Consider the following 23,543-nt stretch of genomic DNA (forward strand, 5'->3'; position numbering starts at 1 on the left):
AGAAGAGGTAAGACTTGCAAAGAGAACAGATGATATGATAAAAGTTTACAGCACCTTCTTTTGTTCTCCCTTTGGTCCCCCTCAACCCGGGGCTTGAGCTATCTCTGGATGGTATAGGCCTATGGTGTTGGGAAGCCCATTTTCCTTGGTGCTTTCCCTAATTTCAGCAGACCAAGCCCTGACTCTGCCTCTTAACATTCACCCCTTTCTCCACCCCTCAAACCTGGAATGGAGCCAAGAAATCTCTGGTACCGTGGTAGTAGACTAGCTCAAGTTTGTTCTGAGCTTGACATTACTGAAACAAGGGACTATTCAAATTGTTATTGGAAGAAGGTGTCAGTATCATTATCAAACAACATTTATTGAGATGTCAACAAGTAGTTAACATTGTACCACCTGTGAAAAGTCAAGAGCCCATATTCGTTAATGTGCTGGGTTCTGAGTTCTGGAGGTTCTCAAACTTTAGCACACATACAGTTACCTAGAAACCTTTTCCAAAATGTGTATAACTCATCCCTATCCCTTGAAATTAGGTCCTAGTTGGGTTGAAGCAGCTGCATTTTTGAGGATTCCACAGTTGATTATGATTCATACCTAAGGCTGAGAACCAGTAGTCTTTGTGGAATTCTGGGAGCCCGGGGGGGGGATCCCTGGATGGTGCAAATGATTAAAACACTCAACTACTAACTGAAAGGTTGGAAGTTTGAGTCTACCCAGAGGTACTTCAGAAGAAAGGCCTGATATCTACTTCTGAAAAATCAGCCATTGAAAACCCTATGGAGCACAGTTCTACTCTGACACACATGAGATCACCATGAGTAGGAGTTAACTCAATGGCAATTGGTTTGGGAGCCCAGGGAGAAAGCTCAAGAGTTCTGAAAAGAGCTGATAATTGAAAAAAAAATTAATATTGCTTTACTTCTATTACATATTCTCTTTTAACACAACACAGTGGAGTCACCTAGGGGAGAACTAGCATTCATTGAGCATGTTATATACTCTAATAGTCAGAATCCAGTCAGGAAATTGGAAATCATGCTAAGTATTTAAACCAAAAGGTGCTTAATATAGTGACCTGACTTCAAAGGCATTGGAAAGCTGGGAGATTCCAAAGGGGTAGTGAGATTAGTAACTATAGGAAGCACTTACCAACCCTAGAGCTTGAAAAAGGTATAACCGGAACTAGGAATGTAGACGAAGGGCTGCCACCTTAGGAGCTGGGCTACAGGGCTGCCGTGTGCCTGGTACTGGGGCTGCCAAGGGGGCACTGTGGCTGGTGATGGGACCACTGAGAGGGTGACTTGAGGCTGGTGCCAGGAGTGTCAAAAGATGCTTGGAGTTGTGGCTGTCCAAAAGAAGGTTGATAGAGGAAGAGAGTCCCTTCCTCTTTCTTCCTGCCTTCCAATCCCCCAGACATGCCTCCCAATTGCAGAAGCCAACTGGAAATCAACTAGCGAGAGAATGGGGTTGTCCTCCACTGCTTCTTTTCCTGCAGGCTGGATGTAAATGCAGTGGTCTTGCTATTGAGCCACCTTGCACCATGTGGATACGGAAAACATTCCAGGATTAGCAAACAATCTGGAAGGATCCTAGATTTGCAACATTGACAAATTGCCATGTTAGCCTTGGACTACCTACCCTGATTGATAAATGAGAGGAGTCCCTCCAAGAAGTATAGGGATGTCCTTTGCTCACAGGCCTTCATAGCACTGAATTGGAGAGTCTGTAATTCACTCCATCCAAAGTAGAAACAGTTCCTGCAAATGTTGCCTTACCTTATCCACATGTTTGCAGAATTGCTTCTAGGAGTATCTTTTGAGAAGACATTTTAGGGAATGGGTACAGCAGTGGGAGGAGCAAATTTCTCTCCATATGTCAGGCAGCAACACTCTTAAGACTTTGGGCGACCATGTTCTAAAGGAATATGGGGTTCGATGTAAATCCAGAAAGCTGCTGTGAGATCTTACAGTTGGTGTGGGGGAGGTATCAAAAAACACTAATATTTCTGGAATGGAAGCTTTAATTGAATGCAAGAAAGACAGCATGACTTAGAGCAAGTTGCCTTTGAAATAAAATACATTCTTTTGCAGATGACCTGACCTAGCTTTTTTTTTTTCCCCGAAATAATCCCCATCAAAGGACGAGTCACTGCATTGGCTCCAAATTTGCAGTCTCTTTCTCTTCCCTGGTATGGCAATTAACAAGGATTCTAGGACCAGACTTGGGGGAGAGTGTAGAATTGATGGTTTGGGGCTCTGGATTCTTTCATGTTGGAAGTCTAGGTGTAATTTTGAATGAATTTCAAACTTGGACATCAAGAAGGGGGGGATTAGAAGCCTGTGGAAGTTCTAGCCCTCGTTCTTTCTCAACACGCAGAGGGAGCAGGCTACCACGAAGGGCCCGCATTGTTGTATAAGTCTGGTTCTGGATGATCCCCAGAGTTGTGTAACAAAATGCTGCCACTGCTTCCATTCTCTAAGAATCTAGGCAGGCACACTGTTGAGACAGGCTGGGAGCCCCATTTTCTCTCTCTGGTATGGTATCTGCCAGGTTGTTCTTTGCACTGCTGTATGGCTCAAGGTCAATTGTCCTCATACATTCTGAAAGGTACCATCCTGGCCCATCTCAGAAAAACAAAACTTCCCAGGTTAGACCAGAAGGGACCCCAGGGCTCTAGATGGGGACAGAGGACAACTGGAAAGGGGACCAGTTCTGTAAAAATAATAATAGCTGTTATTTACCGAGCAGCTACAGGGAATCAGACACCGTCTTACTTAATCCATTCAACAACCCTATGATGCAGGCACTCTTATCTCCCTTTTGCAGATGAAGAAATTGAAACTTAGGAAACAGTAAATACTTTCCTAAGTTTACTCAGCTAGACAAGGATCAAACCCAGGCAGCCTGACTCCATGCCAGGGCTTTTAATCACAGCACCTACAAGGGACCTACCACTAGCTAAACCAGGGGAAAAAAGGAACTTTGGCTAGGAATAGCTTCTAGGAACCAAATGAGTGGTGTTGGCACAGAGCTAGGACAGGGGGTGCAGCCTGGACCAAAGCAATAGCAAACTGGAGCAGAAGGACAGCTTTGGCCAGTTAGAGTCTCAGGAAGGAAAAGCCCTGGGTCAGAACTGGCTCCAGCATGGAGCTCTGGCCATAGCACAACTCACTAGTAGGTGGTTTGATGGTTGGTAAGAAATGGCCTAGATCAAGGGATGTTGGTGAGAACTGGCTTTCAAGCTGGATCCTCTTCAGGATGTAGGAAATCTGACAGTAGGAGTTTTGCTTTGATCACCACTGTACGATCAGTACCTAGCATGAAAGTTTGGAGGTTTGAGTCCACCTACAGGTGCCTCAGAAGAAAGGCTGGTGATTTACTTCTGAAAAATTGGCCATTGAAAACCCCATGGAGCACAGTTCTACTCTGATAAGCATGAAGTTGTCTTGAGTTGAAGATGACTCCACAGGCAGCTGGTTTAACACAATGTGTGGCACCTGGTTGGTCCTCAATAAAAATCTATGGGAGGGGATGAATTAATACAATATGTGTATGTCATTACAGCTTCTATGTAGCTAGGACACTGGAGATAGCTCCACTCAGGCAGTTTGTAGTCCTTATTTTGCTACTTTCAAGAGTCTAGATCCACAGTGCCTCAGACAGCTTCCAATGGCCACTAACAAGATTGCCTTAATTTGCAGGGCCTGTAGTAACAAATTTTCTCAAATTTAGAGGCTCGAAACGATAGAAATTTATTCACTCCTCATCTGGAGGCCAGAAGTCTAACAAGGTGTCCGCAGGGCTAGGGCTGAAGGCTGTAGGAGGAGATCCTTTCTTGTCTCTTCCATATGTTGGTGGCTCCAGGCCTGGGATGGATTAACCAGTAAGCAAGGTGAGCTCGGGCTTAATTGTGATTACTTACTAACCTGTAGTGCAAAACTTCACATGGGTTTTGCCACATGATGTGGTGAAAACCGGGTGAAATTGTGCACTAAAGATTAGTAAGTAAGCACAAGTAAGCCCATGCATACCTTGTATATTGGGTAATCCATTCCTGCTCCAAGCGTTCCTTGGCTTGTGGGTGGCTGCATAACCCAATCTCTGCCTCCATCTTCACACGGTCTCCTCTTCTCTGTCCCAAATCTCTCTTTACCTTTCTCTTACAAGGGCCAATCTGAATAATCCAGAATGACCTCATCTTGAGATCCTTCACTTAATTATACCTGCAAAGACCCGTTTTCCAAATACGGTCACTTTCACAGGCTCCACGGATGAGTATCTGGACATATCTTTCTGGTGGCCACCATTCACTTCCTACACAGGGCCCCGAAGCCCCAGCCAGAGATAAAGAAGAGCCACTGGTTCTAGGGGGGTCCGACTTCTCCTTCTTGCGTTCAATGCCTCAAAGCAGCCTCAGGCCCTGCTGGTCCCATCGCTGCCGTTGCAGAGTAGGCTACCACCCTGTCCATCCCAGAACTCTTCCCTGTGACCACAGGTACATGTGGTCAGCTGGAGAGAAGACTCACAGGACACCTGTCTTAGGGCTCTCTAGAGAAATAGAATCAGGGGAGGGTAGTCAGAAGAGCTGGAAAGGGGAGCAATAAGGCTGGTTTGGGTTTCTCTAGCCTCAGTTCTGTTCGACTGCACTGAAGTCAGATTTTCCTTTACCTTCTCGCCTTACCTGTTGTGTTCTTCAGCAGTCTTCAGCACCAATTGGCTCCTAAGACCTAGGCTATCATCCTGGGAATGTCTTCCCCTCTCAATCTAGACAACAACCTTCTCAAGAGTGGGAACCAGGGTCTTCTCTGTGCTCTGTGTTCAGTCTTATGCCCTGCCCACCCTCATCCCTATGCAGACCCCAGTGTCTAGCTCAGAGAAGAACTTTCAACATGGATAAGAAACTCCCATGCCATATGAACTCATAAAATCATTCTTTTTGTTTCAGACTGCTGATTACAATTGCATCCCAGCAGTGAGCCATCGCACTGACCAGCTCAATAGAATTCATGAAGGGGAAACATTTGAATGATGGGAAATGTCGGGAGAACAGAATAATGGTACCAGCCCAGCTGGGGGGCCCGAGGGGTTCAGACAGACTGAGTCAAACTCAGAACAGCACCACCAATCCAAATGAATACAGATACTGCTGCTGTGGGCAGCGACTAACCAAGCTCTCACAGAAAAGCAAGGTGGTGAGGCAGGGCTGGAACCGGGCCCAGGAACGTCAAGTTCACGAGGGTGAAGGCCCACCTGGCAGAATCTGAAAGCAAAACCCACATAACCAGGAATGGGTCATGAGCCAGGGGTACAAAGAAACAGAGGAGTGGGCCTGACAGATTTTACTGGCAAGGGGAGCTGTTTCAGCCACCTTTAGCCCTGTTTTTGTCCCTTAATAAAGGCACCCTGTAAGGCTTTTCATAGAGTCCCTGGGTGGTGCAAATGGTTAACACACTTGGTTGCTAACTGAAAGGTTGGAGGTTCGAGTCCACCCTGAGGTGCCTTGGAAGAAATGCCTGGTGATCTGCTTCTAAAAATTCAGCCATTGAAAACTCTATGGAGCACGATTCTACTCTGACACACGTGCGGCTGCCGTGAGTCAGAGTTAACTCAATGGCAACTTTATCTCCAAGGCTTCTATAGGGTCGCTCTGAGTTGGAATTGACTTGACGGCAGTGGGTTTCTTATAAGGGAAGCCACCATTTGGTGGTAAGAAACTTTGTCTTCAGTGCTGGGAGAGAACCCCTCTGATAGTCTAGCACAGAGAGATGAGAGAATTGGTCTCTTTAGCTTGCAAGATGACTGGGAGTGCCCTTCTCTATTACCCGGAGGGACACTGTAGCATCCTGAAGGGCTGGAAGGAGAGGCCTGGGTCATAACAATGAAGTCTTATGCCAGGCACTTAGAGCACAACCAGATTTTAGGGCTGAAGGAAAAATTGTGAAAGATTTTGAAATTTAGTGGGTGTCTTTGCTAGTTTATCCATCTGCCTATATTTTTCACTAGGCCATTTTACCACTCTGTAGAGACAGGTGTTTACTTGTAGGAAACTAATTGTAATAATCCCTGTACATAGAAATGGAAATTGTATCCAGTGGAAGGAAACTGGTTATCACCCTGTGGATACTGAACAGTGTTGCCAGTTTTGCATCCAATTGTAAATTCATTTCAGCATTCCTTACCTGACTATAAATGTGTGGTACTTTGAGTTCTTGTTTGAACTGGTTGTAATATCTACTGTTCCCTTGTTAATTAATGAATTAGATAAAAATCTTTGACATGTGATCATTTTATATCAGTATGAGAGTCATGATTAAAAAAAAAAAAATGCTGCCATGGAGTCGATTCCGACTCACAGCAACTCTATAGGACAGAGTAGAACTGCCCCATAGAGTTTCCAAGGAGCACCTGGCAGATTTGAACAGCTGACATTTTGGTTAGCAGCCATAGCCACTCTACCACCAGAGTTTCCATCATTATTTTCACCTTTTTTAAAAAATATCCTTAAGGTGCTTGGGTGACAAAAACAGTTTGAGCTTGACTACTAATCTAAAGGTTGGCAGTTCAAATCCACCCAACAATGCCATGGAAGAAAGGCCTGGTGATTTGCTTCCGTAAAGATTATACCCAAGGAAGCCCTAGGGAGCAATTTTACTCTGAAATACACAGAGTAGTCATGGTCAGAATTTACTCAATGGCAACGGGTTTCTTTTTTTTTTAATAGAGCCCAACCACTCTCAAAACGCCCGCAAAATGAGACTCTATCATCTCCTTTACTTTCTACCATAATAAAAATACATCAACATGTATTAAAAGTATATTATAGGGGCTGAATATGGACACAGAATGGGAGTAAACTTTGGACACAAGTAGAAATGTTTTCGAATTTCCACCACTTCTTTATCTTAAAGGTGGGATATTCAGAAGGACCAGACCTGTGCATGTAAAGTCGCCTTTTTCCTCTTCTTTTAGCCTAGCTCAGTAGTTCTCGACTTTGAGGAACATAAGAAGTACTGTACAGGACTTTATACCCAGGACTGTGGTATAAATACAGCTCATTAAAAAAAATTTTTTTTTTTAGAGATTTAAAGGACTTACTGCATTTTAGGGCATGTCTATGGTAACTTGGACAGTACAGATTTTTACCTTCTGTGATTCCAAAACTACCAGACCGCCTCCCTCCTGCCCAGTAAAATATGGTGTCAGAGTAATTTCATTCAGGATCACCGTGTCTGGACTCCTTATGTGTCAGTTGCTTCTACATCACATTGCATTGCCCCCGGGGGGCAGGGTGGGAGCAGGTCTCAGGGGACTGAGGTCCTAACTTTAAAGTCTTTCCAGGTCTTTGCTAAGCACCCTCTGCCTACTTCCTCATGGTGTGCCTGCTGTCCTTCATCTGAGCTGGGCAGACAAAGCCAAAAGGATGATGTGGACAGGAGGAGCACCCAGCTCCCTCTGTTGGGGCTCTGCTCCCCTGAGCATGACAATCCACAGCAACCAGTGAATGCTACCCATTAAGGAGGACTGGGCAATGATGAGTCAAAACACCCAAGAGCAGAGGCCTGGGGGCCACTATCAGGTGGTTCACCAAATTCACAGGAAGCTGGGAGCGCCTGCTGGGGAAGCCACAGGACTGGGGTAGGGATAGTCCCTCCTGTCTGAAGATGAGTTTTTGCCTTGAAGCTTATTATATAAGAGAAATGGATTTCCAGGCCTAAGGGAAAAGATGTGCAGGAGAGTCTGCCTAGGGTGGGGCATGGTTGTTGTGGTCATCACGGCCAATGTCCATAATGAGCCCAAGGCTGGCTATCCCATTGCTAAAGCAGACCTGCTTCTAAATCTCTTCCCAGCTCATTAACTGTGAAGCATTTTTACTCTCGCCCTCAGTGGGCTCAGGGGCTTGTTTGGCACTATAATCTCTGTTTTGCAAATGAAGAAACTGAAGCTGAGGCCTTTTCCACTGTTTTCAATGAGTACTCTCACTTCCAGCAATTATTATAAAGTGTACTCATTATCCTTACAATAGTTTGGAGATTAAAGCTTAAATCGTTCTGTTATTTCTGTGGCTTTGCCTAATAACATTTGTACCTGGACCAGCCCCACTAGGCTGTGAAGCCAACACCTTGTTAAATCACCAGAGGCTTGCTTAAGTTTGCACCCTCATCCTTCTTCCGATTGGCCTGGCCAAAGGCAGTTTTCATGAGAACGCTTTAATGGGTCACCAGGGTTTTGTGTGGGGGCAGCTGTCTCTGTAACAGGCAAAATGGGACTCTCTTAAGAGAAAAGCTAGTCTGCAGGAAAAATGATCAGGCTTGAATTCTAAAATGCAGCAGTTGAATAGTTTGCACTCCTTGTTGATGGCAAATGCAAATGAAGCCCCACTTTCCTTCTGTTCAGGTGAGCTATGAAGTGGGTCAGTGACAGAAACCGGAGTTTGATTCCTGGCCAACGCACCAGCTCTCCTTGGAGCTTGCGTGTTGCTGTGGTGCTGAACTGGTTTCAGTGGAGCTTCCAGACTAAGACAGACTAGGAAGAAAGGCCTGCTTATCTAATTCCAAAAATCCAAAACCGAAAACCAAACTCATTGCCATCGAGTCAATTCTGACTCATAGTGACCCAATAGGGCAGAGTAGAACTGCCCCATAGGGTTTCCGAGGTTGTAAATTTTTACAGAAGCAGACTGCCATATCTTTCTCCTACAGAGCAGCTGGTGGGTTTGAACTGCCAACCTTTTGGTTAGTAGCTGAGTGCTAAACCACTGCACCACCAGGGCTCCTTTCCAAAAGTCAGCCAATGAAAATCCTATGGATCACAAAAGTCTGATCCCTGTCTGATACCTAACTGATTATGGGGATGGTACAGGGTTTTGTTCTGTTGTGCATGGGGTCACCATGAGTCAGGGGCCAATTGGACAGCAGCTAACAATAACAATATCACAGCATTTGGTTGGGAACTAGACAGATTTGGGTTCAAATCCTGGCTCTGCTATTGTCTGGTGTGTTATTTGGACAAGTCCTCTAATCTCCCTGAACCACAGTGTGTTCAATTGTGGAATGGCGTAATAGAACTAGAGTTATTGTACAATTGTATATGATAATTTATGGACGTACCTGGCACATAACAGATGCTCAAAGATGATAGTATAGTTACTCATTTTAGTATTAATAGGCGGCTCCACTATAAATTTGGCCTAAAAGGATCAGATAATTTGGGGAATTTTTAGTCCTAGAAGCAGTGGTTTATGCTATATGAGACTTGATAGAGCTTTCCAGATTTCAGAATGGCAGTTTTCTGGGGTTCCCTTCTATAATAGTGGCCCCCCGCTCATCCGGGTATGTGGTTTATTTAATCATTTGGGGACATGGTCAAGTTGAAGCCACATTTTTAGGTGCTCATCTCCTGGGGAGCTAGGGTCCAGAGAGGCCAATGCGAGAGTAGAGTATGATAGGAGAGTGGGAAAAGAACAGTCTAGATTTTTCTATACCTAAGCTTTTAGTCTTACACGAGTTGTACAGATAGGCTTTTCTGTGCATAAGTCTCTCAACCAATGCTAACTGAATCTGGAGCTAAGATTCAGAAAACTAAAGGCTCAAGGGAGCAATTAGTCCAAAGGACTAAAGGACCACATGAGCCACAGCATACATGACCCCAAGACCGGAAGAACTAGTTGGTGCCCAGCTATCGCTACGGACGGATCTGACTGGGATCACAACAGAAGGTCCTAGACAGAGCAGGAGAAAAATTGTAGAAACAAAAAATCAAATTCACAAAAAGGACCAGACTTACCAGTCTGACAGAGACTGGAGGAACCCCCGAGACCATGGCCCTAAGACACCCTTCTGAACTGGAACTGAAGCCATTCACAGAGACCACCTTTCAGCCAAAGCATAGACAGGCCCATAAAATAAACAATAACATCCAAGGGGAACATGCTTCTTAAAACAACCAGTTACACAAAATCAAAAGGGCAACATTGTCCAAAAGCAAAGATGAGAAGGTAGGAGGGGTACGAAATCAAGAGGAAAGGAAACATCTTTTGGAAATGGGGAGAGTGCTGACACGTTGTGGGAAATGAAACCCATGTCATGGAACACGTTATGGACAAACTACTGGATGGGAAACTAATTTGCTCTGTAACTTTCACTGTAACTTTCACCTAAAGCACAATTAAAATCTTAAAGAAAAAAACAAATACTAACTGAGCATCTGCTCTGTGATTGGCTGATATTCTTACACACATACCACTCTCTTTTATGTCTGTCGTCTGTCTTGGGAAAAAAAAAAAATGAAGGCCACTATAAAACAACAGGCTGTCTTCTCCCTAAGAAGAGGAAGGGCATGTGGGATAGCTGGAGCACACTGGAGGCCAGAGAGTCTAAGAGAGGGGAGGCAGAGAGGTTTAGACAGGGGATGGGAGAACAGAGAGAGATGCCATCTGTTGAGCAAAAATGCCTGCTGCCACGGAACACCGCTGTCTCCCCAAGTCCATGCTGCTGAAAATCACTCTTGTGGTAGCCCCAGCATGCAAGCAGAGGTGGTATGAGTTTAGTTGTGTACCTTTGGCCAGAATTTCCCAGAGGATTAGAAATTGCATGCTGGGGAATGTATGTGTGTGTGCACGCGCGCGCCCGTGCGTGCACGCTTGCTTTGCAATGTGTCTCCATCATCTAATAGAAAAGATGCTTCCATTTAGCCCAGCTCCACTCAGGCGTCCTTTCTGCAAACACTCTAACAGACTCAGGGGAGTCTGGAGAGGTGTGGCACTGTCAAAAAGAGCACAGCCAGGGACTCGGAGGGGCGGGATCTGGGAGACACTGGGCAAAAAAAAAGACAAATGTGAGGGTGAGGGGAGTTGGTGCCTTCCTGCCTGGCTTGTTTATTATTACGGCTTAGGAAGGAGGAATGTGCAAACCATTCTGTCACAGCAGAAACCATGCCTGCTCAATCTTTTTCCTCCTTTTCTTTCTCCTCAGTATTCGTCTCCCTCAATGTTCCAACAGACCAAGATTACCAGCAAATTTCCAAATTCCAACAACCAGCAATGCCCTTATATTCTCAGCTTGAGAGAAAAGTGTGCCTAATACCCTCTGGGTAATTTGTTTAATTAAAGCTCAGGACATATGTTACTTCCTGGTATAGGTGGAGAAATGGGAAGAAAATGAGAGGTCGACTGAATTAATTACCCATGGTTGGATGAGTAAGCTCTCCTGATTTCTTGTATCCTTTGTTAGCCAAAGAAAAGAACAAAATGGAGAATCGTGGCTCGAGTTTAATTCTGTTCAGTGGCATACACGTAACAGTTGGAGATTAACTGAAGTGCACAATGTTAAGCAAAATGTATACAGATCTTTTTATATGTCGGATCCCTATTTGATTAAAATGGCAATTTAATTTATACTGCCTTTGTTGTTTTTGCAACTTGATCAGACCCTCTGTCTCGGCACACCAGCCGCTAGAAAACAAGCTCCTGTGACTTTGAAAACTGGTCCCCCTGCTACACTCTATTATTTTTATGGCATGAACCATTTGAAGGAAAAGAATTGGTGATCCAGTTAGGTACAGTATTTAGTACTGTGATATGTTTAATTATTATTTACCTGTGTCTTCAAACGTTGAAGGGAAATAGCTGTGCTAACCAGGACAATATGCCCAGTGCAATCCTTCTCCCACTCCCCATCCTCCCCCACACCCTACTCCCTGCTCCAAAATCCTGGAATCTCCCTGTTCTGAAATTTCTGTATACCCACTAGATCCATTGTGATAGGTTATTTTTTCGATCTCAAGGTATGAGTTTTCTAGTGATGTGATGTGTTTGTATTAGCATATTATACATGCAAATACACATTTTAAGCCCTTCACTCACTTGGTTGTGTTAGTTGCTGTCCAGTCAGTTCTGACTCATGGCGACCTTATGTATAACACAACGAATTGTTGCACCGTCTTTATGATTGTGGGTATGTTTGAGTCTGTTGTTGCAGCTTTCATGTCAATCCACTTCATTGAGGGTTTCCTTCATTTTCATTGGCCCTCTATTTTATCAAACATGATGTTCTTTTTAAGCAATTGGTCTTCCTGGATGTCATGTCCAAAGTAAGCCAGATGAACTCTCACCATCCGTGTTTCTAAGGAACATTTTGGTTGTATTTCTTCTAAGACTGATTTGTTCTTTTTTTTTTTTGTCAGTCCATGGTATACCCAATATTCACTCTCTCACTAACCATATATTGAGCGTCTGCTATATGCAGGTATTGCTGTTGGTACAGGAGACACAGTTACCTCCTTCTGAGTGACTCATGTCTCCTCCTCTTTAGCCAGTCAGCCTCCTGATCATACCTTGCACCTTGCTATTCAATCAGAGACACCTGATGGAAAAATGGCCCCCGGTGTTTTCATTTATCAGCATGGCAACCCATGGAAACAAAGCCTCCTCTCTGATGGGTTCAGAAAAAGCCTGGGATTGCTCCTTATTGATTTGGGTCAAGTGTCCACATCTGGACCTACCTCTGTGGTTAGGGGGTTAGTGAGCTTGGCTTGGAGAGTTCTGGGTTAAATGTCCACTCATGGATGTGTGGGAGGGTGGTCAATTCCTTACAACCACATGTCCTGAATGGTTTCCCAAAAGGGGTTGTTTTTGAGTCAATTCCAACTCATAGCAACCCTATAAGACAGAGCAGAACTGCCCCACAGGGTTTCCAAGGTTGTAAATCTTTACAGAAGCAGACTGCCACATCTTTCTCCCATGAAGGGGCTGGTGGGTTAGAACCTCTGACCTTTCAGTTAGCAGCTGAGTGTTTTAACCACTGTGCCACCAGGGCTCCAAAACAAGGCAGGTAGGGTAGTCAGAGGTGGTCCACCGTTCAAACCTGCCTCACAAGTGCTAGCGGGAGAATGATATGTGCAAAGGCACAAACACATGAGATGGTAGGACATGTTTAGGGAATGTATGTTTGCATAGGATACGCCACAGTGTTGGGGGATGGAGATGGAAAGGAAGGGGGAAGTCAGGATTTGAATAGCAGCAATGACGTATGTGAACATTTCTGATATTTTGTAGATGCCTGAAACTGAACTATGCCGTTTATATACTTTATCTCATTTAATCCTCAGCATCGTTATTTCCATTTTACAGGTTAAGTGACTTGTCCAAGGTCACAGAGTTGCAACAGGTAGAACTCATATTCAAATTGAAATCTCTCTAGCATACTACAGAGTTTAGACTTTATTCTCAAATTGGGCAATAATATGATTAGACTGTTGTTAACCATTGGAGAAGGAGAGATGGACTGGAAGAACTAGTTAGAAGTTCTTAACCAGATGAGAGACAATGACGGCCCCCAAAAGTCAGAATTTGTGGGAGTAGGGGTGATTGAGTACACATGAGAATTATTTTATAGGCACAGGAGGCAACACTTGGAAACTGATCACAGGTTACGGGGAGAGGAACAAGCATGAGTCGAGGGCGAGTTCGAGCCTTGGGGCCTGGGCATTTGAGTGGATGGTGGTATCACTAGCGAAAATACAGAACATAGGCAAAGAAGCTGAGTTGCTGGTTAATTGATGACTTTTGTGTTAGAAGTGTTTAAACTTTGAGTCCTTCAAAACAATAGCTTGGTGGTCACCAATTACCCATTTGCTCAATTCTGTAGTCCCCATGGCCTTGGGGCAAGGCCTGGCATCCCGAGTGCCTTGGCAGCTATTAAAGCAGGACTGGAACCTGGCTCAGCATTAATCCTAGGGAGCACCGAGCCTTGCATTGCTGCATATCTAAAATTACTTTCCAGGTGAAGGTGACACAGAAAAGAAAGTCCCTGGCTGGGCAAGGCAAACATTCGTACGTTCAGTAATTCAGCACAGGGTCTGTCTTGGCTGCAGTTACAGTCACAAGGAGCACTTTTAAAGCCAAACCCAATTTCCGTGCTAAGTCATGCCTGGGCAAGCTAGATATTTGCCAAAGACAAGAGAAGACTCCAAACCTTTTTACAAACAGGCCCAGAGAGATGCCGGGTACTGAGCAATATAGCTGTCAGTGTGTTCATACGTCACTTCCTTCAGCATAATCGTGTCTGCAGGCCCCTACCTCCAAATCTTGTGGACAAATAAAGCTGTCCAGCACAACCTCTTATTATCAGATGCAAGCTTTATTGATAGGCAGGAGGCTGGCCTCACATCCCTCAGCCTTACACTACTCTGGCCCAACTTACCACCTATCTGACCAGATTTGAGCCCTTCTGCATACCTCTGTGTGAGGCTGGGATGCACAGCCACAGACAGAATGTGGCTGCCAGGAGGAAAGAGTGGAGCTGCCAGAACTGTGCTAAAACTGCCACCAACAGCCAAATGCCAAAGCCCTCACTTGACACTGGAAGCACAGACTCTCCCAGCAAGCTTCTCTCCAGCCAGCCATGGAGGAGCAGTCCTTTGTGTAGCTCCCTGTCTCCTTGCTCCCCTCTGGCTCTGCTTCTGTGCCTCCTTGATTAGCACTGCAACCCAGGCCTATCTCAGACTTGGGGATCAATTACTAAGCAAAGAACCCATAAGGAAACCTAGATCAGGTGCTCATGGCCTCTCACAAGCTAGGGCATCAAAGTTTGCTGGCTGGGAGAGCTGCCTGGTTAGGACTGGATCTAGGCCTTCATCTTATTTTTGAGTTATGGACAAGGCCAAGCTGTGTCCAGTGTGAGAGGTCTGGTTTGGCTATTCCAGCTGCCACAGACCTGGCTGGCCTCCCTGGTAGCCCCATGGACAAGTCCATGTGGTGAGGAAGAAAGTCCTCCTGCCAACAACCAGCACTTGACAAGTAATGGAGTGAGCCACCTTGGAAGTGGAACCTCCTGCCCCAGTCAAGCCTTCAGATGACGGCAGCCTCGTAAGAGGCCCTGAACAAAAACCACCTGGGTAAACCACTCCCAGATTCCTGATCCCCAGAAACTTTGTGAGATAATAAATAAATAATAAACGTCTCTTGTTTTAAGCCACTAAGTTTTGGGGGTAACTTGTTATGCAGTAATGGATAACTAGTACATGCCCCAAAGGTGAGTCTGGAGAGAGAGGTGAGAGGGATTCACAATTTTTTTTTCCATACAAGGAGCTCCCATATTATTTAGTACCCCTTTCCCCTGAGGGCATCTCATCCTAATGTTTTGTTTACTTCTCTGCCTTCTCAGATAAACTGTGGGCCCTTGAGAGCAGGGGCCATGACTTATTCATCCTTAATTTAGCAGTTGCCAAGCTCTAAAGATCCAAGCTCAAGGGTGCAGGAAATGCAAATTCCTTTTTTTTTTTTTCTGTAACTCACCCTAATACCTATTTTAAGTGTCTGTTCTGAGATTGGCAGAAACAGCCGATTCTGGGCGACCTCTATTTTTCAAGTCCTGCTTTGCTCAGCTCCTTCCATGCCCCTTTCAGGCTGTGGGGAACAATTGGTGCCCCACATCCTGTAGATGTGGGATATTCTACCAGACCATCTCAGGGAACTCTGCTTTGCCACTTCTGGCCTTTTCCCTAGGCAGGAGGCTCCACTCCCTCCCCTCCCCACCACCAACTTTAGGACTTGCCACCATTGTAATTCCCCTGCTTTCATCTTGACTCTTCTCTACTTCTACTCTCAGCCTACCAGTTACCAGCTGCTGTCTGAGTTGACTCTGACTCACAGCGACCACATGTGTGTCAGAATAGAACTATACTCCAGATGGTTTTCAATGGCCGATATTTTGGAAGTAGATCTCCAGGTCTTTCTTCCAAGGTGCCTCTGGGTGGTCTCGAACCTCCAACCTTTTGATTAGCAGCTGAGCACATTAAGTGTTTGTAACACCCAGATGGAAAACCTGGTGGCGTAGTGATTAAGTGCTACAGCTGCTAACCAAAAGGTTGGCAGTTCAAATCCTCCAGGCGCTCCTTGGAAACTCTACGGGGCAGTTCTACTCTGTCCTATAGGGTCTCTATGAGTCAAAATCGACTCCATGGCAGTGGGTTTAATATCCAGATACTCCTCCCCAGACTACCAAAAAAAAAAAAAAAACACTGCTGTCAAGTTGATTCCGACTCATAGCAACCCTATAGGACAGATTAGAACTGCCCCACAGGGCTTCCAAGTAGCGCCTAGGTGGATTCAAACTGCTGAACTTTTGGTTAGCAGCTGTAGCTTTTCCAGAGTTTCCCTCCCCAGACTAGGAAGTCTTTATATGAGGAAGGGGTGGGAAGGCAGGAAAAACTGGCTTTGACTAATTACCTAATCTTCCAAATCTGTTGTTTAGGACCAGGGACATTTAGGGCCTTAAGGGGTTGTTGGTTTTTTGGTTTTTTGGTTTTGGTGGGAGGAGGAGGAGGGGGTTGTGGTTTTGAAAAATGTTAAAAAAAAATTTAATTATAAAACATTTAACACAGAGAAGAAAAATAACAATTAACACCTTTGTACCCACTACCAAGATTAACTTGTTATTAATACTTTGTCATGTTTGCTTATATTTATCTCTTTTTGAAAAGAAAATAAATAAATCACTACAGATACAGCCAATGTCCCCCATCTGCCCCACCTCCTCACAGGTATTGACCATGCTGAAGCTGGTGTTCATCTGGCCCCTGCAGGATTTTGTTCTGTTATTACTTATTTAAGTATTAAAAACCAGTATATTCTATTGTTATATGCATCTTAAAAGTTTTACATAAATGACATCATATTGTACATATTCCTCTATAGCTCATTGTTTTCACTCCATGTTATGTTTATTTTCCCCATTTTAAGGTAATAATTTACATATAGCAAAATTCACCCTTTGTAGTGTATACTTGTGCATGTTTTGATAAATGTATACAGTTATGTAGTTACCACCACAATCATGATGTAGAACAGATCTACCACCCTAAAACATCACCACCAGGACATTGATTTTTTTTGTGCAAATCTTGGACTCTAGTAAATGGAAAGCAGGGCTTTGCTTTTGAATCTCAAGAGAGATTTCTCTTTCTGCTCTAAGGTGACATGGTGGTGGGGCAGCTAGGAAATCCACAGACAGGAATCTCAGTCAATACCCCCACATCTATTCTTAGGCAAAGGTAGGTCCATAAGAAATGTTAAGAGTTAGTGAATAAATAAATGAATGAATGAAGCAACCCGTGCATTGGAAGATAGGTGGAGACTTTTCTCTTCTTCTTTCGGCACACCAGGAGTCACCAAAACGACTAGGCCACTGGTTGTCCATGCTCTTCCTCAAGGCTGCAGTCCTATACTTTTATCTCCCAGCCCCTGGGAGAGATAGGAACCACAGCCCTAGGGACAGGGCGTGTATCCTGCATTCCTGTCTGCAGAATTGCTCAACACAGCGTTTACATCCTTCCTGGAAACCGAAGTGTCTCCTCCTCAGCCCACCCCTGCTCTTCCCTGCCATGATTCACCCAACAAACTAGCAGGCCAACTCTTTTCTCCCCAAGAGAAGAAGTCAATTCACTTGGACTACAAGTATTGGAAGAAATACAATCAGAATGCTCATTAGAAGCAAGGATGGCCAGACTACGTCTCACATACTTTGGACATGTTGTCAGGAGGAATCGGTCCCTGGAGAAGGACATCAGGCTTGGCAAAGTACAGGGTCAGCAGAAAACAGGAAGACCCTCAGTGAGATGGGTTGACACAGTGGCTGCAACAATGGGCTCAAGGATAGCAACAATTGTAAGGATGGCGCAGGACCAGGCAGTGTTTTGTTCTCTGGTACATAGGGTCACTATGAGTCGGAATCGATTCGACAGCACCTGACAACAACAACAAGTATAAAAATGTCTGTGAGGGACCCTCTTAACCTTTGTTAACTATAAAACTTAACCTTCCCTGTAAAGATCAATGCTCCTGTCTTCACCTTTCCTACAGCCCAGGTATTTTTGTCAGCAACTGTGGCTCCCAGGAAGGTACATATTTCCAGAATGAAAAAATATCATTTGGTTGATCAGTGATGTCTGTCATGAGAGACGGATATCGACAATGAGAGGGTAAAATAAAGGTGTACTCTATCTACCAACCCTGACCTATGCCTTTGATGCTACATATTACTTATCCAAGCTGCTGGAGAAACATGCCCTTCTGTGGCCGAAAGTCTCCCTGCTATGCTATGAGGCCCAGTAGCTGTTAATGTCCCACAGCTAGTGGACCTAGAAAGAGTCTGTCTAGGTGTGGCCATGGTGGTAGCATCCATCTTGTGGCTGGGCTGAGAAGATAATAGGATGGCAATGGAGTTGGCTTGGTGCTCCTGCAGACCTCTGTGCTGAAGACAAATCAATACAGATACCCACCCTGCTCTTCCTTTCTCACTTGAAGGTCTTGGTAGCATATCCAAGGGTGTTTCCATTGTTTAGCTTCCTGATCGAGGTGTGGCTTATGTGAGAGATCCCTCCATTTCATTGTTTCCTCTGATGAAACAAAACAGGCAGCTTGAACTCTGGAATTCTAAGTCACAATGCGAAAAAAGAGCAGTTCCATCACAAATCCACTCTCCTGTTGCATGTTTCCATCCTGTTGTGTGGGCTGTCCATTGAGAGTACGTTGACTTCTTGCTTCTGCTGACTCATTGTCTTAGGCTGGGTTCTCTAGAGAAGCACAACCAGTGAAGTGTATATATATTTGCACATATATATATGTATATATATATATATATGCACACATATAGAGAGAGAGGGAGAGAGATTTATTTTAAGGAAATGGCTCACACAGTTGTACAGGCTGGCAAGTCCCAAGTCCATGGATCAGGCATCAGGCAGGGGGCTTCTCCTGACTGATGTAGCTACAGGCACTGACAACCCAAGATCAGCAGGTCAGATGGCAGGTTGTTGACATGAGCTGTGGAGGCCTATGAATCCAAAATCAACAGGTAAGACAGTAGGCTGCTGGCTCACAGGCTGTGGAGAGCGATCAATTCCAAGATCGGCAGGCAATATGGCAGGCAGCTAGCTTCAGTCCCAAGAACTGGAGGTTAGATGATGATGAGCTGGATGCAGGATCCAGAGCAAGTAAAAGCCAGAGAGCTTTGCCAGAAAGTCCATATAAATTGGATGCAGATCACACCCCCAAGGAAACTCCCAACTGATTGGCTGATCACATCAGATCACTTCATGGAGGTGATCACATTATATCACAAAATGGAGGATAACTATATCATTATATAATTGCCAAATTACATCGTTGCATAATTACCAAATTATATCATTACGTGACTGCCAAACAACATCATTACATAACTGGCAAACTGTTGAGAATCATGCCCTACCCAAGTTGACACATAACCTTAACCAACACTCTGGTCAAAATAAAAAATGAAGACAGATCTCCAGGCTTTAAGCAAGACTTAGCTAAAGTACAAAGGCAGGGCTCTTTCCCCTGCCCTACTGCAGGTTTCTACCAGAGCTCACTGAAAACAATGCCTCTGCATTAAGAGGTGTGCCTTCACCCTGCAGGGCTCTTGGAACTCCTGGGAGGAGGGCAAATTTGGAAAACAGCAGCCAAGATAAAGGTGCTGAGGGCCAAACTCTGATTTTCTCCGGTCCTTACTCATTGCAGATCAAAGCAGCCTCGCTGTTTCCAGATCACATAAATAATGAATGAGGCTGCTTGGAAGATTTAAAATCCTTAAAGGAGTTGGGGGGAGGAGCAGGAGTTAAGGGCAGAAAGTGATATCAGAAAATGCTGACCCTTGGCTAAGAGCTAATACAAAAGTCAGCAGTAAAGAAATGAGAATGGATCCTATCAGTCACGGCTTCTATTCTTGGCTTAGAATTTGCACATGTATTACTTTTGAGGTATAAGTTGCACAAGAATTGGACTGTCTGGGTCAGAAAGACCATCTCTTGGTTTGGTTTCCTGAAGTTTCCTCCTTTATTTGGAAGTCCAGCACATTAACTTGAGGTTCCTGGTCTTGCTACAACCTTCTACTTTGGAGGAGAGTTCTCTACCCCATTCCTGGGGCAAATGCTCTCAAGGGCTTCTCCTGGGTGGGCCATTCTCCAAGAGTCCCCCAGTCAGCCTAAGTCACTTCTGCTGGGAAGTCTTCTTCAGCATCCCAAAACTGGGCCAGGTCCCTTTCTCAGCACCCCCATGAGCATCATAGCGCACACAACACTGGCTTGCATATGTGTCTGTCCTTCCCGTTAGACTAGGAGTGACTGGGGCAGGTTTAGGTTGTCCCAGGTATACTCACCATTACATCCCTAGTCCCTAGCTCAGGGCCCAATACACAGTAAGTACTCAATGAGCATGTGTTGAATGGATACATGAATAAGAATGTATGAGAGAACCTAAGAGTGGACCATGCTGAGCAGCTGTTTCTGGCATAGCCCCCCCAAAACAGAATGTACCTCTGAGTTCTTGTGATAACTCCTCCTGGCTAATTTCTGTTTCACTCACCTGGGAGTTTAGATAAGGGTGCTCTTCTTGCAAAAGCTGACCCCCAGCTTTATCATCTGGACTCTTTGTTTTCCTAGTGATACCCACCTCATCTGGCCCGGAGCATAGTATGACCAGGAGGCCTGCTTTAAAGACATGTAACTCTCTTCCTACCTTGTGGTGAATCTGAGTGGAAATCTTTTTGGATGAATGGTAGGCACAAAATTTGGCGTGATTTCTACTCCCTGGTTTAGGTTTAGAGTTCTGGTGGCACGGTGGTTAAGAGCTTGGCTGCTAACCAAAAAGACAGCAGTTTGAATCCACCAGCTGCTCCTTGGAAACCCTATGGGGCAGTTCTACTCTGTCCTATAGGATTACTATGAGATGGAATCAACTTGACGGCAGTGAATTTGGTTTGGTTTTGTTCGGTTTAGGATTAAAGTATTGCATGAGTCTCTTCCCACATTTTTCAATATCTCTCACCATCTTTAACTGCTCTAATCCCTGGCTCTCAGAGCTTTCTATCTTAATACTTTTTACTTTACTTACTATCTGCTATGGATTGAATTGTGTCCCTCCAAAATATATATTGAAGTCCTGGCCCTTGTACATGTGGATGTGATCCTGTTTGGAAATAAGATTTTTCTTTTGTTATGTTAATAAGGCCATACCAGAGTAGGGTAGGTACTAAACCTATCCACTCTGGAGTTATAAAAAGAGCAGAATAGCAGAAACACACATAGGGGAGGACAGATGCCATATGAGGATAGAGCAGAAACACACATAGGGGAGGACAGATGCCATATGAGGATAGTCTATAAGCAAGGAACACCAAGGACTACCAACAGACACCAGAAACTAGGAGAGAGACCACAGAAGGAATCAACTTGGCTGAGACCTTGATTTCGACTTTTAGCTTCCAAAAATGTGAAAAAAGAAATTTCTGTTCTTTAAAGGCACCCACTTGTGGTATTTGTGTTACAACACCAGTAGGGAACTGAGACATTTTCCTTGTCAAAGGCGGAGATACCTCTCACACAGTCTTTCCTTTGTGGGCTCTTGGAAAAGCAGGGCACTTTTAAGTCAGAGTTCCTAGGTTTACAGTTGGAATTTCTCTCCTTAGAACCCCCTGAAAGATGCTGTATTTCCTGCTCCAAGTCGCTACACTTCATACTCAGTGTCCTTCCCAGTTCTCATTCTCTGTCCTCCAGTGCCTTCTGAAAGCACAGCCCTTCCCTTTCCAGGCCTCACCACTTCCCCCACCCCATCAGGGTTCTCTACCCCAGGCTCACCCCCCATATCCCTTGCCCTGAAGAAGGCCCTCGCTCAGTCCACACCCTCATGGGGACTCACATCGGCTCCATGCCTCACAAGGTCTCACACTGAGATCCTCCCACTCAAGCTGCTTCACATCCATTTGCCCAGCCTGGTTTTCCCCTCACTTCACTGTGACTTGGGGGAAGGGTCAGTAAGGATCTTACAGTTTCAAACACTCTCCTCCATCACTCTGCTCTTTCTAATGAGATGGCACCACAGGCCTTGAGAGGGTGAGCAGGAGTTTACTAGGAGGACAAAGTGAAAACCTCATTCCAGGAAGAGGAAACAGCTAATACAAAGGCCCCAAGGAAGAAAATCCAGTGAAAGTGGGACAGCCAGAAACCCAGTGTGACCTGAGGGGGTGAATAGATGGGCAAACTTCCTGAGGGAGGGGCTGGAAGGCCTTGTCTTAACTAGATTTTTTTTTTTAATTAATTTTTATTTTGCTTTAAGTGAAAGTTTACAAATCAGGTCAGTTTCTCATACAAAAATTTACATACACCATGCCATATACGCCTAATTGCCCTCCCTCCAATAAGACAGCACAGTTCTTCCCTCCACTGTTTCTCCTCGTGTCCATTCGGTAGCTTCTGGCCCCCTCTGCCCTCTCATCCCCCCTCCAGACAGGAGATGCCAACATAGTCTCACGTGTCCATTTGATCCAATAAGCTCGTTCTTCACCAGTATAATTTTCCATCCCCATTCCAGTCCAATCCCTGTCTGAAGAGTTGGCTTTGGGAATGGTTTCTGTCCTGGATTAACAGAAGGTCTGGGGACCATGGCCTCCAGGGCCCCCCCAGTCCCAGTGTGAACATTAAGTCTCATCTTTTTACGAGGATTTGGGGTCTGCATCCCACTGCTCTCCTGCTCCCTCAGGGTTTCTCTGTTGAGTTCCCTGTCAGGGCAGTCATCGGTTGTGACCAGGCACCATCCAGCTCTTCTGGTATCAGGCTGATGTAGTCTCTGGTTTATGTGGTTCTTTCTGTCTCTTAGGCTCATAATAGCCTTGTGTCTTTGGTGTTCATTCTTCCTTGCTCCAGGTGGGTTGAGACCAACTGATGCATCTTAGATGGCCTCTTGCTAGCGTTAAAGACCCCAGATGCCACTCTCCAAAGTGGGATGCAGAGTGTTTTCTTAATAGATTTTATTATGCCAATTGACTTAGATGTCCCCTGAAACCATGGTCCTCAAACCCCCTCCCCTGCTACACTGGCCTTTGAAGTGCTCAGTTTATTCAGAAAACTTCTTTGCTTTTGGTTTAGTCCAGTTGTGTTGACTTCTACTGTATTGTGTATTGTCTTTCCCTTCACCTAAAATAAAACTTATCTACTATCTAATTATTAACTAGATTTTTTATGGGGAATCATTGAAACATCTTTGGACAAGAGAGTTACAGATTAGCCATGTGTTTATATTCAAGTTCCTCATATCACAGACAAAGGGCTAGTCTCCCTGATAAAGAGTTTGAAACATGTAAGGAAGTTGATGAAAAAATTGATTTTTAAAATTTATTTATTTATTTAGTCGAGAATATACACAGTGAAACATACACCAATTCAACAGTTTCTACATGTATGATCAGTGATATTGATTACATTCTTCAAGTTGTACAACCATTCAGGAAGTGATTTTTAAAAGGCCAATTACTCCATAGAAGAATGAGCGAAAGATATGCTTAGATGGTTCACAGAAAAGGAAATACAAAGGGCTCTTAAACATATAAAAAGATGTTCAATCTCCCTCATAATAGGAGAAATGCAAATTAATCTTCTACTGAGATACCATTTTTACTTTGTTGTTGTGTTAGGTGCTGTCTTAGTCACCTAGTTCTGCTATAACAGAAATGCCACAAGTGGATGGCTTTAAC

Source organism: Loxodonta africana, chromosome 14 (genome assembly GCF_030014295.1).
Source record: "Loxodonta africana isolate mLoxAfr1 chromosome 14, mLoxAfr1.hap2, whole genome shotgun sequence".
NCBI lineage: Eukaryota > Metazoa > Chordata > Mammalia > Proboscidea > Elephantidae > Loxodonta > Loxodonta africana.